Source organism: Cryptomeria japonica, chromosome 10, assembly GCF_030272615.1.
Source record: "Cryptomeria japonica chromosome 10, Sugi_1.0, whole genome shotgun sequence".
NCBI classification, from domain to species: Eukaryota; Viridiplantae; Streptophyta; class Pinopsida; order Cupressales; family Cupressaceae; genus Cryptomeria; species Cryptomeria japonica.
In genome coordinates this window covers 32658115-32676480 of record NC_081414.1, presented here as the reverse complement: position 1 = coordinate 32676480, position 18366 = coordinate 32658115, and positions in this window count along the sequence as shown.

Sequence of the window (18366 nt, the reverse complement as noted above, 5' to 3'; positions counted from 1 at the left end):
TACTATCATTTTACTTATTCTTCTGTGACAGTCAACAATGGTCTCTATTCAGAGGGCATAACTTTTTATTGAACTGTTTGATCTAACCAGTATTTTAATATGTTTTGTAAAACCAAGTTTTCCACATTTCCACTGAAGCGATTTCCCAAATTATCTTTGGTTAAAAAGTTATAAATGATAGAGTGCAGTACTATCAAAATTGTCATAACTAGGATAGTCATAAAAAATGGAAATTCTTGTTAGATTAGTTTAATTTACAGTTTGCATGCTAGAATTTTTTTTTGATGATTTGTTTTTATGGTATTTTGGAAACTAATTTTGGGATTTTAATGTTTCCAGGTCTTCTTGACAAAGAATTTATTAATCAAACATGCGCCTATCAAAGAATAAAAAAACAACATGACTACTGATGCGTTGGTTTTGCAGGTTGCCTAAAGAGAATCAACGAAACATCGTGTATTATTTAAATTAATTTTTAGGCACTTAAATTGCTATCTGGTTAAAGAAAAAATCTATCTTTTGTGTTTTCAGAAAAATCTAAGAGGTAGGAGAGTATGCTCTTGTCTTTTATAGACAATCAGAAATCTAGACCCTCAAAGCTTTTTCTAAGTTTTAAGATTTGTGTACCTTTAGCGGGCTTGTCATAGTGGGAAAAAGTAATCACCCTGTGAGAATGACCCAAGTGAGTACAGCTGGACTTGAGCATTCCAACTCACTATAATAAATAGGCCTCTAGTGATTAAAGTCTCAAAGGATGGGATTATTTGAGTTTTCTCTTTGAGATCTCTCATATCGAGCATTTTGTAGGGCCTCACGGTCTCAATCATGTTTACGTGACTACATCTTGTTTTGGTACCTTATTGGGCTATAGGCCATAATCATGCTTGCGTGACTTCAAGGGGTGATTTCAAATGAAATTCCTGACTAAGAACTATAAGATAGAAGCTACCCGGTTCACCTCCGAAAGGGGGATAATCTTTGTGCAAGAGAGATAGTAACACTCCCAAGACACTTGCCATATCGTGCCCCCATTAGTGTAATACGGTATTGAGAATCCATTACATGAGACTCAGTGACTGTATTTTGATTAGTTATTGGGTGTGTACCTAAGTCAGCAAGCAAAGGTTTTCTTCTCTAAGCCATCTTCCATAGGGTTAGCATGTTGTGATTGAATTATTATATATCTTGCGTGTTTTCTATGTTTTCATCCCTAAAACTAAAACTGGAATACAAAAACTGGAGAAAACAACAAACAAAATTAGTGATCAAAACTCTGTCCATGTCACAAACTGGTATACCTTAGTTGTCAAAAACTCAGTCCACCTCTAAACTAGTCATCGTCAGTCAGTGAAGCATCAGTCCTTATCAAAAACTAGTAGTCGTTAGTCATTGAAACTCTGTCTGTCAGAATCTCATCTCTGTCCAATCCTCTGTCGTATGAATTCTTGATCTTGTCAGTCAAAATAGTCAAAGTTTCCCAAATCAGTCTACAACAAGCATAAAACTGGTCATCATCCTCTTGAGCATAAACAACCTTGATAGTGTACCCCTGTCGTTGCATTGCATGATTTTGTCGATCATCTTTAAGATAGTTCAAACAACATCTTATCAAACCTAAGTTAACTTAGATAACGTATTACATAGGATAGATCATTCTTGAAACTAGACCAGATCTTAGTTTCTTCACTCAATCACTACGTTAAATGAACAACTAGCTACAATTTGATCTTGACTTCTGCAACACGTCTAGCTCTCAGTCCTATTGGTTGTAAATGCCTGTTCAAACCAGAAGCTCTTCTAAATTTTTTTGACAAAAGTAAGAATCCCATGGCTACCTTAGCTCCAATTCCCATGGCTACCTTTTCTCAAATGCTTCAAGAATCAAGAAAGAAATATATGACATGTAAATCCAACAAAATAAATCAATGACTCCATTTGAAAAACAAATGTATGATATCAAGTGTGAGAAACCTCAAGGAATGCTAAAACAATTATGTGATTTGACAAGCGAATACCAACAAATAATTGACAATCAAAGACCAAATCTCATACAAGATCACAAAACACCTTCACCAGGACAAAAAGACATCTATTCCCTAGATAGATAGTTTACACCTTTGGGGCAATCTATTGAGTCATCTTTGGAAGAGCTTCTTAAGAACAATCTTATCTTATTGCCTAAAAAGACCACATGGGGATGTGCAGTTTTGAGTAGTTATTGTGTATATCAGAGGCATAACAAACATAAGACTTCAATGTGTATGAAATTAAAAATAATATTCAAGATCTCCTTGATGATGGTGTCATTGAAATTGAAGATCCTAATGACTCACTTAAAGAAAAAGAAGGAACTACTTCTAAGCATAATCAAAATCATGAACCTATGTCTAGCAAGGCTCCATATGTAGCCTCCATCCCTTCCATGATGCCTTCATCTCCTAAAAATTCTCAGCAACAATCCATACCATCTCCTTCAAACAATGAAACTTCTCATGTTGACCTTCAAGGGCTATCTCCTATGGAAATGCAAGTTAATGCCAATATTGATACAAGTTCCTCTAAAGATTTAAAAATCCCAGATCCTATGTCATCATACACTTCAATTCCAAATGTACCCACTCCAAAAGGCCCTTTCCAAAATGCTTCCCCATCATGATAAAATATGGAGACCTTCCAAGAATCCCCTACGCCTATGCAAAAGCCTATTCCTTCCTTAGAAGTGACTCCATGTCAAGAGGATAACCTGAAAAATGAAGGAACAAGTCCTATTATAAATCAAGATCAAGACACCAAAACTCCTCGATCCCATCTAATGATTGAAAAAGATCCTATTTCACTAGAATCCCATGATGATCCCCTTTTACCTTTCCATTTCTTCCAGGATGATCCCTTTCCATCTCAAGAGAAAAGCATCCTTCCAAATCCCATTCCTCATCCACTTCCTAAGAAAGATCATGATGCCTCTTCCACCTTTTCAAACAATCCTATTCAAAATGAAGAGTCAAACACCCTTCCTACTCTATCCAATGGTCCTCTTCCATGTCAAGATCAAAGTATCCCTTCATCTCCTTGTCATAATCCTCCATATTCAGCTCAAGGATCCATCATGCCTACAAATCCCCTTCGTGATCCTATCATTCCTTACATTCCACCTCCATCCCATAATGGACTCACGCCTTCTTTCCAAAGCAAAGTGTATCCTACAAGTCAAAATATCTATAAAGGCAAAGGCATAAATCTCCATAAGCAAGAACCCCTCCATATTAAAGAAAATGTTAAAGGTCATGGCCTCAAGGACATCTCTCAAGATGTTGGTATCTCTCATAAATTTTACATTTCTCCAGTTAAATCCAAATATATGCCCCCAATCCTTGCTCCTCTTAGTCAAGATAGACTTCCTCGAGTTACTCAGAGGGATAGTAACTGAAACTTAATAAATGACAAAACACAAAGAAAATTTTCATGCATAGCTCAAATTGTTCAGTAGTTGTTTTTTTTGCTTGTGTACTCAGTGATAAAACTCTTTAGTAGTCAGGAGTTAGGTGATTGACTTGGGGTGGACAACCAGGTTTCACTAATGTAAATTTGACTTGGTTGATACTACTTAAGACATGTAATGTGCTCGATTGATTAACCTAAGATAAGACATTGATCAGTTTCAAGCCATGAGGGTTCCCACGAACCAGGATGTCACAAAAAGTGACTAAATTATGTACAAGCGAAAGCAAAGATGCATGAAAGCGGGAATGCCAACGTTATGTTGATAGATGGAATGCTTGAGTACAAGAGGCACCTGTTTGCCAGGTTTTCACTTTCTTGGCAAAGATTCATTTTTTATTTTTTACCAAGGTGCCTGTTTACCAGGTTTTCACCAAGGCATTTTCTTTCTTTTTTCCTTTTTTTCTTCTGTTTTTCTTTTTCTCTTTTTTTTTTTTTTTTCTTCAAGACATTTTCTGATTTTTATGATTTCTTCAGGAGTTTTTCTGACTTTTAGGATTTTTTTCAAGACATTTTATGATTTTTTATGATTTTTTAATGTTTACCTCTAGCATCTAGCAAGGCAAAAGGGATTTTGAGTACATGAATGGATAAGAAAATGATGGTGGACACTTTCAAGGACTTCTCACAACATTAATCCAAGCACAAGGTCCAGATATAGCAATGTAAACCAAGGATTTTAGCGATGTAAAGCAAGGATATAGTGCAGCAAAGCAAGGATATAGTGTAACAAAGCCATATGGTCCAAAGAAGTGGCCATGTCAAGAGGTTTGCGAAAATCATGTTTTTGCATTTTGTCCATAGTGTTGATCAAGATCAAGGGATAGATGTGGATATGAGGCAGATATGATAAGCAAGATCAAAAGGGAGTAATGAAGGATGTAAGCGAGCAATGGATAGGAGCTAAAGGGTGTGGATCAAGTAAAATATATAGGACATACAAAACCTATAAATATCCTTAACCTTGTCAAGATCAAAGGTGGAAAAGGGATATGAATGTAGATAGAGTGAATGAGGGATAATGGAGGATGAAGGATAATGGAGGAAGAAGGATAATAGATGGATGTAAATGGATGGAACCTGCCCCCAGTGTAAAGTGAAAAAGGACAATGGATTACGCATGACGCCCGTTTGCCAGGTTTTCATCATGGTACTTGCCCAAGGCGGCACAAGAAGTGGTTTTCACTTGTGGATGAAATTATCTCTTTACTTTTTTTTTCTGATTTTTTTTTTTCATTTTTTTATCAATTTTTTTTTCTTTTGGAAGATAATGGAGGCATGATAGGGGATGGAAGAAGGACCCCAATGTCTTGTTGCTTTGGATGGTACCCTTAGAATATGAGTTGCAATAGACCATGGCTATGAAGGTATGCTCAAAGATGTTGGCAGGATAATGAAATGAAACTAGGGCAAGGATTTATGCAAAGGATTGGATAAAGAGGGATGGACCTGTAGTTTAACACATCAAAAATTTATGCAAAGGATTGGATAAGAGGGATTTAAGAAACTAGGGCAAGGATTTATGCAAAGGATTGGATATTGAGCCAGATTCATTTGAGATATGATGTGAATACATTTTGTGTTCTTGAACTAAAATTAAGATAAAATACATGCCCCACTTATTAACCTTTTGGATTTTACCCTATTCAAAGGTAAAAATCGACTTTGAAAAATCATTTGAACACTTGTCTCTTTGTGATTGTGATATTTGGGGCTCTAATGATGATGTCAATTCCATACTCCTCACACCAATTTGAGTGCATCAGGCGATACCGGAGACCCGCCGCCTATGGCCCACTAGTAAGTGGCCAAAATCTAGCTTCGTTTTTAATTAATTTTATTTATTTTTGTCACGTTTTTTTAATTTTGGATCGGATTTTGTTGGGTTAGCATGTCGGGTAGGTTGTCTAGAGCATATGATAGGAGTTTTAGCATGTAGAAAAACCCTAGGAGGTTTAGCGTTTGAGGGCCACATTGTAGCGTGGTCAAGGGGTAGGTTAGCACATAGGATGATTTGGCACATTGGGTATGCATAGAAGCACAATGGGTAAGCCAGGTAGCGCTTAGGATAACTTAGCACATTGAGTGTGTTTTATAGCACATTGATGGAAAAGGTTAGCACATATGTGGCAGCTTAGCGCTTCGGGGCCCTAGTTTAGTGCGTAGGGTCCAAAGTGGGTAAAAAAAGTGTTGTGAAGAATGCATCATGAGTCAAACAAATTAGATAGATTGTGTTGATTGCTCTGATATGGTTCATGATCCAATGTGAGTCTTGTTTTGTGATGATGTTTGATTCTGATAAGCTACTGTATTACGATCCGAGTCTGGGTTTGATATAGATCTTGTTGCTTTTGATATGAATTGCTTTATATATGAGTTTCTTTCGATATGGATCCTGATTTTGATTTCGATATGGATCTTAATTTTCAATTTCAATATGGATCTTAATTTTTTATTTCGATATGGTTCTGGATTTTGCTTTCGATATCGATCTTGGTTGATTTTTTGATATGGGTCTTGATTGATTTTTTATATGGGTCCTGATTGATTTTTTATATGGTTCTTGATTGATTTCTGATATGAGTCTTGAGTTTTCTTTTAATACAGGTCCTTGATTTTTTGATATGAGTCCTTGATTGATTTTCGATATGGGTCCTTGATTTTCGATATGAATTTGATTTTGATTTTGATATGGGTCTTTGCTTTTCTTTCGATATGGGTGCAGATTGATTTGTGATATGATGTGAATACATTTTTGAAGTGTTCTTGATATGATTCACTATTTCAAGTTGATTTGCTTTTGATTGTTGATAGATTTGATGGGATTGAGAATTGATGATGGATATTTGTTGATTTGCAGGTAGAGCTTGGCGTGCTCTAGTCTCGAGAGTGATTTCTGAGGCCATGGAAAATTATCCCACATTTGTCATAGGCTGACAGAGATATGATTGAGAGATGTGGGTTGTCCTCGTTATTAGATATGCCTCGGTATATCATTAACCAAGGTTTGTTGACAATGTTGGCCAAGAGGTGGCATAGTGATACGTACACCTTTCACTTGGTGATGGGCGAGATGATAGTCACACCAGAGGATTGTTATCAGATTCTACAGATTCTTGTGGTTGGGGCTTTGTTGCCTTACCGAGGGTGGCACAAAGGCTCTCCACTACATCTTTCAGGATGATGAGATTAGTGGCTATGAGATCCCATGTCAGGAGTTTTTGGATTTAGGTTATGCTCCACTGCCATCAATATTAGAAGGTTTCATTGTGTTGGCATTTTTGATGATGATGTTGTGATTGTCATTGATTGACACACACTTGCTTTGAGATCACTTTTTCTATGTATGAGTTATGCTCAACCGGTATTTGTTCCAACCAGTATTATGTATTATAGTCTTTAGACTATCGGTGTTCTGTAGAAATTGTTTACCGATCTCAAGCGGTATGAAGACCCAAAGTAGTATGAAGGCCCAAAGTGGTATGAAGTCCTCAAGTGGTTCGAGGATCCCCAAGCAGTATGAAGGAACAAAGCAGTTGTTATCATTTTTCCTAGTCTTCATTTTGACAAACCAGTAATCGGTTAAATGTATGAACTGGTACTACTCTGTGATGAGTTACCAATCGATATTTTTATGATGAGTTACCATCCAGCAACACTTTGGTGGTGATTTTGTGTCATGTTACGAAATGTATCCAGATGCACTAAACCTAGGAACTTGCAATGTAATCCTTTTGGATTGACATGAAATCAGATTCCTTTATAAGGACATCATGTCTAGGGTTTTAGGTGTTGTTAGGGATTAAGGTGATTGATGAGGTTTTTGTATGTGCGATCATAGAAGAAGATTAGGTCTGTGTGAAGAAAAAGAGTGTAGAGATATTGAAGACTAAAGTAATGTTGAAATGCATTAACAATGAGCTATCAAGGATCTAACCAAGCATACTATGCTAGTATTTAGATCACTCACTTGTTGATTACTCACATCTTCGACAAGTCTAAAACCCTTAATCGGGTAGGCCTGGCAAAGCCTTTGTAAATCCTCTAACAAGGTGGTTCATAACTATGGATTTGAAATCCTCTCACAAGGTAGTCCTTAATCTGACTTATCTCCTAATAGAGATCAAGATTCCTAATAGGATATGTTCTGGTGAAGAACATTGTATGACCTTAACCATTCTGGTTACTATTCTGCAGATAGTTACTTGTGAGTTTCATCTCACTGTGGTTTTTTCCATTTGGGTTTCCATGTCAAAACCTCTTATGTTATGGTGATTGTGCTCTTGTGGGTGAATGCTTTATTTGTTGTGTGGTTTGCATTTGTCTTAAATGGTTTTTTAGTAAAACTGCTATACCAGTTAACTGCTAAACTATTTAAGTGTTTGAGTTTAGTTATTTCTGGTATACTAATTCACCCCCCCCACTTAGTATTCATCAATTGGTATTAGAGCCAACCTTTCTATAAGTTTAACCACTTGGAAAGAGATATGGGGGAATACACTGTGAGGGAGCTTACTCATCGTCTCACTCAGACTGAGAAAGCCTTTGATGAACTTAAAGTCAAATATAAAGCCTCTCTAGAAAAAAGAAGAGAGCATGCTGAGAAACCGATGGAGCTTACTGAAAATAGTTCTTCTGATGAAGCAGACATGAATGCCCTAGTTGAAGAAGTTGAAAAATTGAATGAATCCAATGCTAACCTCAGAAGGGAACTGGAAGGACTAACTATCAGAATCTGTCAAGAGCTTGAGAACTAGAGGAAAGCTAAAGACCTGGTAAAAGACAAAGATCATGAGATCTCCAGGCTGAAGCAAGAAATCAGTGCCCTTACCACTCATCTCCAAGAGAGTAAAGTGGAAAAAGAAGAAATGCAAGGTGAACTAAGTATGGCTATTTCTGAGAATGCAACCTTGAAGGATTCCAATGCTTCTATTACCAAGGAACTCAGTGAAACAAAGGAGATACTTGCCAAATTCAATCAGAGTGCTGCTAAGTTAGAGAAAAAGCTTGAATCAGCAAAACCGGTAAAGAATACCATTGGACTTGGTTTTTCTGGTTATGAGGAAGGTGAGGCCTCTAGAACAAAAGATGGAGCATCAAAGAAGCAACCGACATCAAAGGATAAAGGTAAGCAAAATTTTAAACCTATTTTCTTTAATTGTCTCAAGGAAGGACATACTGCTAATGTATGTAGAAATAAGGCTTACAATAATTTTCCTTACTTTCTAAACAATAAGCCTAGATCCAATAGATTTAATGGTAACTGTTATGCATGCAACAAGTTTGGGCATAGAGCATTTGAATGCAGGTCTGTTATACACAACACTGGAAGTTATCCTTAAAGGAGTCAAGGATTTTTTCCTGAATCCTCTTTGTACCGGAATCCAAACTGGTATAATGCCTATGACCATTAGTCAACTAGTGGTGGCTATCAAGCGACAATTGGTTGGAGAGCAACCTGTTTGATTTTCCATGGTAGCGGTCACACTGCTGCAACATGAAGAAGGAAGAATGGTGGAATGAACAATGGACCATGGAGAACACCTGGAATGGTATGCTATCATTGCAACAAACTGGGGCACCCTACCAGAACCTACAGAATGATAAAGAACATATCAGATGATATACTAGTCACTCTGGAAGGAAAGATTGATGTTGAAACTGTTTAAGCAGATATGAAGACAACATCGAAGAAGAAACCTGAAGAAGTGTCACAAGAAGAACCGATTTTTGCACCTAGTGTGGAAGTCACTGAACCGGCAAACTAAGCTTCAGAAAAGCTTAGGGGAACAAATCGGTCAAATGTTTTGAACCCCCGGTTTACACTAGTAAAAGACCTTAACCAGTATGTGTTACCTGTCAATTGGTAGAAGTCCAGAAATGGTAAAAGGCAAAATTAGGGTTTATAACCTAATGGTGGAGCATTTATTATGGTAGGTGAAGAATTTGTTTAAAAGGGATTTTCATGTCATTTTCACTTATCAATTTGCAAGTGCAGAGCGACCAAAGGCGATTTGTTTTGTGATTCAAAGAGATTTCAAAAACTTTGAAGTAGAATCTGGAGATAGTATCAATCAGTCAAGTGAAGAATACTAAGCAGTGTTCCAAGTGATCGAAGTGGTGTGTTGCTAGCTACAGTGTCAAATCCCTAAATCTCGATTCGCGAAGGTATTTTTCGAGTTTCTTTGTTTATCATGGCTTCTGCTTCACACTCTAGTTCAAGTGCACCTATTGATTTAGTGGATTTCATACAAAGGAAGATGAAATATAATGCCCTATCCCAGATGCCTATTGGTGTTATAGTTGAGGTGTTAGGTCCCAGAGACAACTGAGAGGGGGGGGGGTTGAATCAGTTGTCAAATAAATTCAAACCAAAAACAACTTAACCAAATTAATGCTTAATACCGGTAAACCAGTTAAGTATGTCCGTAGACAGTGTTAACAGTTAATTGCTATACCGGTAAAGATTAATGCATGAAACATAAACATAAAGTCATCCACAACACATAACACCAATATTTGTACGTGGAAACCCTGTAAGGGGAAAAACCATGGTGGGAAACCTTACCCACAATCAGATGATACTACTGCAGATAGTAAGTGTACATAAATGGGGTCTGGACATGCAGAAAGGCCAACAGCCCAGAGCTCACTTCTCAATCACAAAATGGGAGTCACACTGATTATAGTTGGATGGTTAAATCCAATAAGAATGTACTGCAAAAAATAGCATCTTCATATGCTGGATTCAGTACCGGTGTAATGCTGATATGCTTTAACAAAAACCTAGCTTCACCTTCAAATGATGTCTTCATGTATAGCTCTGCTTAATCTTGCATATACCTTCACACAATTCTTTTTCTTGCATTCCACATTCGATCTTACAAATAAGATCTTAAATTTATACCATAACCTAAGACCAATTTTAGTAGGTCGACTCTACAAGATATTACAATAAAAACATTTTACAAACAATATAATATCCAATGCAATAACCGATTAAACATGTTGGCTTAATGCATTTACAACAATAATTAATCATCTCCATAGCATGCCATGCTGATCTGGAAAAGATAAACCTACCGATGTAACCCTAGGTAACCCTGGACCTATTTGTCGGTAAAATCAAATATGCAAATATGAATATACCAATGATTAATTCTTCAAAACAAAGTGTCCACATGATGTCTTTGACATTACAAGGTGTCTTCCATATCATTCCAAGTGTTGATGATCATTATATCCTACCGGTGAACCATATCCTAGTAACTGTGCAATAGTTACTTGCTTGCCAGTGAATGCTGCTGGATCTCCAAAGTGCTAGTGTTTTAGTAGGTGTTGACATCAATGACAAAACCATACCAAAATACCAACAATCTCCCCCTTTGGCATTGATGGCAACACAAGATGGAAAAACCATCAAAGTGCCAAAACAGAAATGCCAAATACCAACAACCAATAATCTTTCCTAAACAACAATCTCTCCCCCTACGAGCAACATGTGTTATCCAAAGTTTTTCAATACCAATCTCTCCTTAAGAGGATAATGTGTTTTTCCATAGACATCTCTCCCCCTTTGACATCAAATGCCAAAGTTATAATAAAATCAAGTTCATATACAAAATACCAGTCAATTCAATATACCAACTACTCCCCCTAAGAAGTAGCTTCCTCATCAAAGATCGGAGTAAAAGATTTCTCTGTAAATTCTGCCGGTTGATGACAATCATCAACTATGTAAGTCTCTATCGGTGGTGGTATGACTCCAAGCTGATCTTTGAGATATTCAAAAGTCTCCTTAGGCAAAGGTTTTGTGAAAATATCTACAAGCTATTCTTTAGCATTCACATAAACTAGTTTTATCTCTTTTTCTTCAACTTTTTCCCTTAGAAAATTTAGTTTGATAGAAACATGTTTTGTTTTAGAATGTAATATCAGATTCTTAGATATATCAATTGCTGCAGTGTTATCACAATATATAGTAATAGGTTCCTTGCATTTTACCTTTATGTCTTTCAACATTTGCTTAAGCCATAGTACCTATGTACAGTTAGTTGTTGCTGCAACATATTCTGATTCTTCTATTGATAAAGATGTACAACTCTGTTTCCTACTCAAACAAGAAACTAATCTCTTTCCAAGAAAGAAATCTCCACCGGTGGTGCTTTTTCTATCATCCACATCTCCTGCCCAATTTGCATATGTGTATGCACATAGATCAAAATTTTCATCTCTAGGATACCATAATCCAAGATTTTGCAGTGCCTTGTAAGTACCGGAAAATCCTTTTTACTGCTAATTCATGATTTTCTCTAGGATTACTTTGAAATCTAGAAACAATACATACTACATTCATAATATCAGGTCTAGTTTGTGTGAAATACAGTAAACCTCCTATCATAGATTTGTGTCTAGTTGGATTAACAGGTGTAGATTCATCCCTTTGAGATAATTTGTCATTTGTACTCATAGATGTGCTTACCGGTTTAGAGTTCTCCATCCCAAATTTCTTTAGTAACTCTTTCAGGTACTTGGATTGACTCAAAAATATACCTTTGTCAATCTGTGAAATCTGCAATCCTAAAAAGAATTTTATTTCTCCAATCATAGACATTTCAAATTCTTGCTGCATTTTAATAGAATATTCTTTACATAATCCATCTTCTCCTCCAAAGATTATATCATCAACAAATACTTCTACAATCAAGATATCATCATTAGCTTTTTTGTAATATAGATTGCTTTCTGCATTTCCTTTAGTAAAACCAATCTTTAAAAGATAGTTATCCAACCTTGCATACCAAGCTCTTGGGGGTTGCTTCAGTCCATACAGAGGTTTTCTTAACCTACAAACCATATCATTGTCATTTGTCAAAGAAAATATATCAGGTTGTTCAATGTATAATTCCTCTTCAAGATCTCCATTCAAAAATGCACATTTAATATCCATTTGATAAACTTTGTAGTTCTTGTGTGCTGCAAAAGCCAAGAATAATCTGATTACCTCAATTCTAGCTACCGGTGCAAAGGTTTCATTGTAAACAATTCCTTCTTTCTAAGAATATCCCTTACACATTAGTCTTGCTTTATTTTTGATAACCTTACCATCTTCATTAAGTTTGTTTCTAAATACCCATTTGGTTCCAATTACATTTTTATCTCTAGGTCGCGGAACTAATGTCCAAGTATTATTTTTCTCAAATTGTTCTAATTCTTCTTCCATAGCTTTAATCCAAAATTTATCTTCACATGCCTCATTAACAGATGATGGTTCAATTTGAGAAATAAGACATACCTCTTCATTTGCCAATCTTCCTCTTGTCATAACTTCTTTAAATTTGTTTCCAATTATCTGATCTTCAGAATGATTCAATCTTACATACCAAGGTGTCTTAGTTTGCTATTGTTCTTCAATTACTGTGGAATCCTCAGATGGTACCGGGGTAACTGGATCTTCATTATGTACCGATGGATTTAGTGTAGGTTCATTTGTCACAATTTCTGTTGACCGTTCAGAGTCTATATACCTTGAAGTTCCTCTGAATTGTTCATCAATTTTTGCATTTGTACTCTCAACAATTTTCTGCAATCTCTTGTTAAAACATCTATATGTCTTGCTCTTAGATGAATAACCAAGAAATATTCCTTCATGACTTCTAGGATCAAATTTGCCAATATACTCATCTCTTCTAATATAACATTTACTTCCAAAAATTCTGAAATACTTAAGAGTAGGAGTATTACCAAACCATAGTTCATGAGAGGTCTTATCGGTTTCACCTTTGATGTGAACTTTGTTGAATGTATAGACCGCTATGTTGACTGCTTCTCTCCAATACACATGTGGTAAATTTGCTTCAGATAACATACTTCTTGCTACATCCAAGATAGTTCTATTTTTCCTTTCAACAACTCCATTCTGCTGTGGTGTCCGAGGTGCTGATAGCTATCTTCTGAATCCATTCACTTCACAGAATGTATTAAAGTCCTTAGATGTGAATTCTCCTCTTTGATTTGACCTTAAACATTTGATTTTCTTATCGGTTTCATTTTCAACCATTGCTTTGAACAGTTTGAACTTTCCAAGTGCTTCTAATTTTTCTCTGAGAAAAGTAACCCAACACATTCTAGAATAATCATCAATAATTAGCATGAAATATCTATCACCTTGTAAGCTTTTAGTTCTAGTTGGACCACATAAATCAATGTGAATAAAATCAAGAGCATTATTGCATTTTTCTGAAATACTTTTGAAACTAGCTCTAACTTGTTTTCCAAATTAACATTCCTTACAAATTGTATTATGAGGTTTGACAATTTTAGGTAGATCTCTAACTGCCTTAGAAGTACTGATCTTTACCATGCAATCAAAGTTTACATGAAAAAGTCTCTTATGCCATAACCAACTTTCATCTATATGTGCAATCAAACACGTCTTTTCACTATTATTGAAATGAAAGATATTACCTCTAGTCTGATTACCGGTTGCAATTTCTAAACCAGTTTTATTCATGATTTTGCATTTTCCATTCTTAAATTGTAACTGAAATCCTTTCTCAACCAATTGACCAACACTTAAAAGATTATGCTTTAATCCTTCAACATAGTAAACATTGTCAGTGTTATGCTTACCATCAAGAGATATTGTACCCTTACCTTTGATTGAATAGGCTTTGTCATCTCCAAATCTTACTAAACCTCCATTGTATTCTTGAAAGTTCAAGAATTTACCTTTGTCTCCTATCATATGATGTGAGCATCCTAAGTCAATGATCCATTCATCCTTTACTTCAACTTTAGCTGATAGGGCTTGTTCTATTGGTTGAGTAGTAGGTGCCGGTTGATCTTCTGTTATAGCAACAAAAAGCCATCCATTGTCTATTGGATCCTCATCAGAATCATCAGTCACACCTTCATCAATGATGTAACAAGATTTGTCTTTGTTCTTCTTAAATCTGTATCTCTGATATTCAGGATTAGGCTTGTATGTTCTTCTAGCTTCTTCTCTTAGTCTAGCATGTCTATCAGGGCATCTCGAAGCCATATGACCAATCTTATTGTAGTTAAAACATTTAAAGGGTGCTTTACTTTCATACTTACTTCCAACTGGACCTTTAGGCATTTTCCTTGCAAATAGTGCTTCAAGTTCTTCAAGTTCTTCATTCTCCTTCCTAGTTTCTTCAAGTTCTCTTGCATAAAAGGCTTTCCAATCTTATTTATCAAATGATGGAGTAGATGATGTTGATGCTTTAAAGGCCAAATCTATCTTTATAGTAGCAACAGGACCAAATTCCTCAATTTCAAAAGCTGAAAGTTTTCCAATCAATGTATCCCTAGTTATTGATGTATTAGGCATTGTTCTCAGCTCATTTATAGTAGTAACCTTCATTTTATATGCCGGTGGTAATCCTCTTAAAACTTTTGAAACAATTTCATCCTCACTTAAGGTTCCTCCACAACATTTAATACCCAAAACGATTTCATTTACTCTTTCCATAAAAGCCGAAATCCTTTCATCTTCTTCCATTTTCAAATGTTCACACTTGACTCGGAAGCTCTCAAGTTTTGCAATTTTGACTGTGGAATCTCCTTCATTCAGTGTTTCCAAATGATCCCAAATAGCTTTAGTAGTAGACCTATCTGATAATCCCATGATTTGTTGATCTGATAATGCACTCAAATGTGCTTCTCTTGCTTTGCAATCATTCTCCTCATCTTTAGCTAAGGTAGTTGGACTGAGCTGACCAGCTACAATAGCAGTATAACCTTTCTTTGTAACTTCCCAGATGTCTTTACCAATGCAATTCAGATGTGTCTCCATTTTGATCTTCCATATCCCATAGTTGGTTCCATCAAGTTTAGGACTGTCCCTCCTAAAATAATTAGTAGACATTGGATATCCTCAAGTTGTTAAACTTCTACAAAAAGAGGACTAAGCTCTGATACCAATTGTTAGGTCCCGGAGACAACTGAGAGGGGGGGGGGGGGGTGAATCAGTTATCAAATAAATTCAAACCAAAAACAACTTAACCAATTTAATGCTTAATACCGGCAAACTAGTTAAGTATGTCGGTAGACAGTGTTAACAGTTAATTGCTATACTGGTAAAGATTAATGCATGAAACATAAACATAAAGTCATCCACAACACATAACACCAATATTTGTACGTGGAAACCCTGTAAGGGGAAAAACCATGGTGGGAAACCTTACCCACAATCAGATGATACTACTGCAGATAGTAAGTGTACATAAATGGGGTCTGCACATGCAGAAAGGCCAATAGCCTAGAGCTCATTGCTCAATCACAAAATGGGAGTCACACTGACTACAGTTGGATGGTTAAATCCAATAAGAATGTATTGCACAAAATAGCATCTTCTATTAGGGTTCCCATAGATACTGAGAGGGGGGGGTGAATCAGTATCTGACTGGTAATGTAATTTTCTTGAGACAAAACATGCAGAACATAAAGTAACAATGTACCAATATGCAATAATTAATGTAATAAATAGAATAAAGAATATCCACATAAAAGAACACCATAACACATGTTTAACGAGGAAACTCGGTGTTGGAAAAACCTCAGTGGGATTTGTGGCCCACAATATTCACTTACTGGCCAATAAGAGAATATTACTTACAATAGGGGCCTACACATGCAGGAAGACCAATTGCCTAGAGTACACTGCTCAGTAAGAAGTCACACTGACTTACAATGAGGATTAAGCTAATCTAATATTCTGTACTACTTTACAATAGCATCTTCAATGCCAAATTCAGTACCGGTTCTTGCTCTATTCTTTACATATAGCCTTGACCTATAATTCACACATTAGGTCTACCTAATAATTTTCTTTATGCTCACTTTTCTATATCTACAAATGTCTATAATGATCTCCTTTATATACAAGAGTCATTTTACAATTTGCCAAGTCAGCTTACAATAATAAACAAAATATTACATATCAAAAATCTTGTCGGCCTCTGTGTCGGTGCCGGTGCCGGTGTAGAGTGGTCTTGCTGATGTCAGTGCACTGTCTTGCTTGAATAATGCTTTGCCGGTAGAATGTCTTGCCGGTGCCATAGGATTGCAAGGTTGCCATCAATGACAAAACCTTCAATCACACACAATGTCTCATTGGAGTTTCCATATGCCAACAATCTCCCCCTTTGGCATTGATGGCAACACTCATGAGAAATTTCAAAAAGATGTCCAAAAATGTGTAGACCAAAAATTTACCAAAAAAAATGAGTGACTCCCCTTGAGCATATGATTCCTATGTTTTGAATTTTCTCATCCTACTACTCCCCCTTTGGCATCAATGACAAAGGTTAGTAGAGTTTGTAGTTATACTAGTCCATAACCTCAACCTTGTAGTTGGGTAGTTATTATCTGAAAAAGATCGCCCAAAATTAAGTTTATACTATCCATAAACTTTTTGCTATCTTTTATTGCAGTTTCAGTTCTCTTCACAGTGCCGGTGAGATGTTGCAGTTGCTCTGCTGGTGTTTTACTTCCCAGTGTTAATGCCTCTGAGATTTCCTTCCATAGAGATGCTAGATAATCCAATCTTGGACTCAGTTTGGATCTCAAGTATTTTGCCTTATTTATTATTGTCTCTTTCTCTTTCTCCTATTTAAGTAACTCTGTCTCAAAATTTGCTAACTTATCTTCAAAAATAGATAATGAATCCAGTGAGTTGACAAAATTGTCTGCAAGCTTGTTTATCTCTTCCTGTGTCTTGCTTATCTTCTTGTCTACATCTATAGTTAGGAAGTTTGTTTTGCATGTGTCTTTGTATAGGTTTTTGTACTCTTTTAACAAACTACACAGTTCTGGTAGAAGTGTATCAAAATCTCTGTTACACTTCTTAATTCCTTCCTCAAAGAATTTCTATTTCTCCTTTTCTACAATGTCTTTTATAGATTCTACCTTTATTTGCTCAATATTTCCATAAACATATTTACATAGTGTATCTAACTATCCTAAAGAATCTTTATTATCTATATTACAATTAGGAGCTATTGTTTTCAAAAATGGGATTGAATCATCTATTGCTTTGTAAGCTTGTGAGCTATAGTCAGTTATTTTCTTGATAGATTCAAGTAATACCTCAATCACATTTGTTGACTTTGATGGTGACCCAACAAACTGAGTACCGGTGGAAGTGACCATGCTTGTATTGACCTCTGGCAGGTCAATTTGTGTCTGCATTTCCTTTAGCACTGGTTTTCCTGCTTCATTTCTTACCGGTGGCATATGTTCTGGAGCCTTTAGCTCTGTCAGTTTCTCTGTTTGTGCTTCAGATTCCATTTTTTCCCTGTATCCGCTACCGGTTGCTCTATATTTCTTATTACCGGAGGCTCTTTGACCATATCTGATTTTTCACTTGGGTCTTTATCAACTGTTATGTTGATCTTTTGGGTATCAACATTTACAGTGAATAGGACTTCAGGATTTGTATTGCTATCCTCTGTATTCATGCTTTCAGTTGCCGGTTGGTTTTCAGGGATTGTAATTTTTACAGGTGGAGGTAGGTTATCTTTAATCTTTATGCTTGAAGGTCCACCAACTTTCCCTTTCCCTTTGTCCTTCTAATACACCTTAATAGGCTTGGGATTCCTATATTCTTCTTATTTTTCTTTTTGAACAAAAAATATGTCCCAACCATTTTCTGTTTCCTCTGAAACCTCTGTAACTCTACCTACCATCAGTGAAATTTGCTGGTGTGTAGTGGAAAAAACTGTGCAGTTATCCTGAGCTATTAGATTATCAATTTCTTTTGGGGAGTTTACTAAAAATACTGCAAGTAGTTTTTCTATTTTTATTTTCTTGTCTAGTTCAATTAATCCTTGCCTTCTGGCC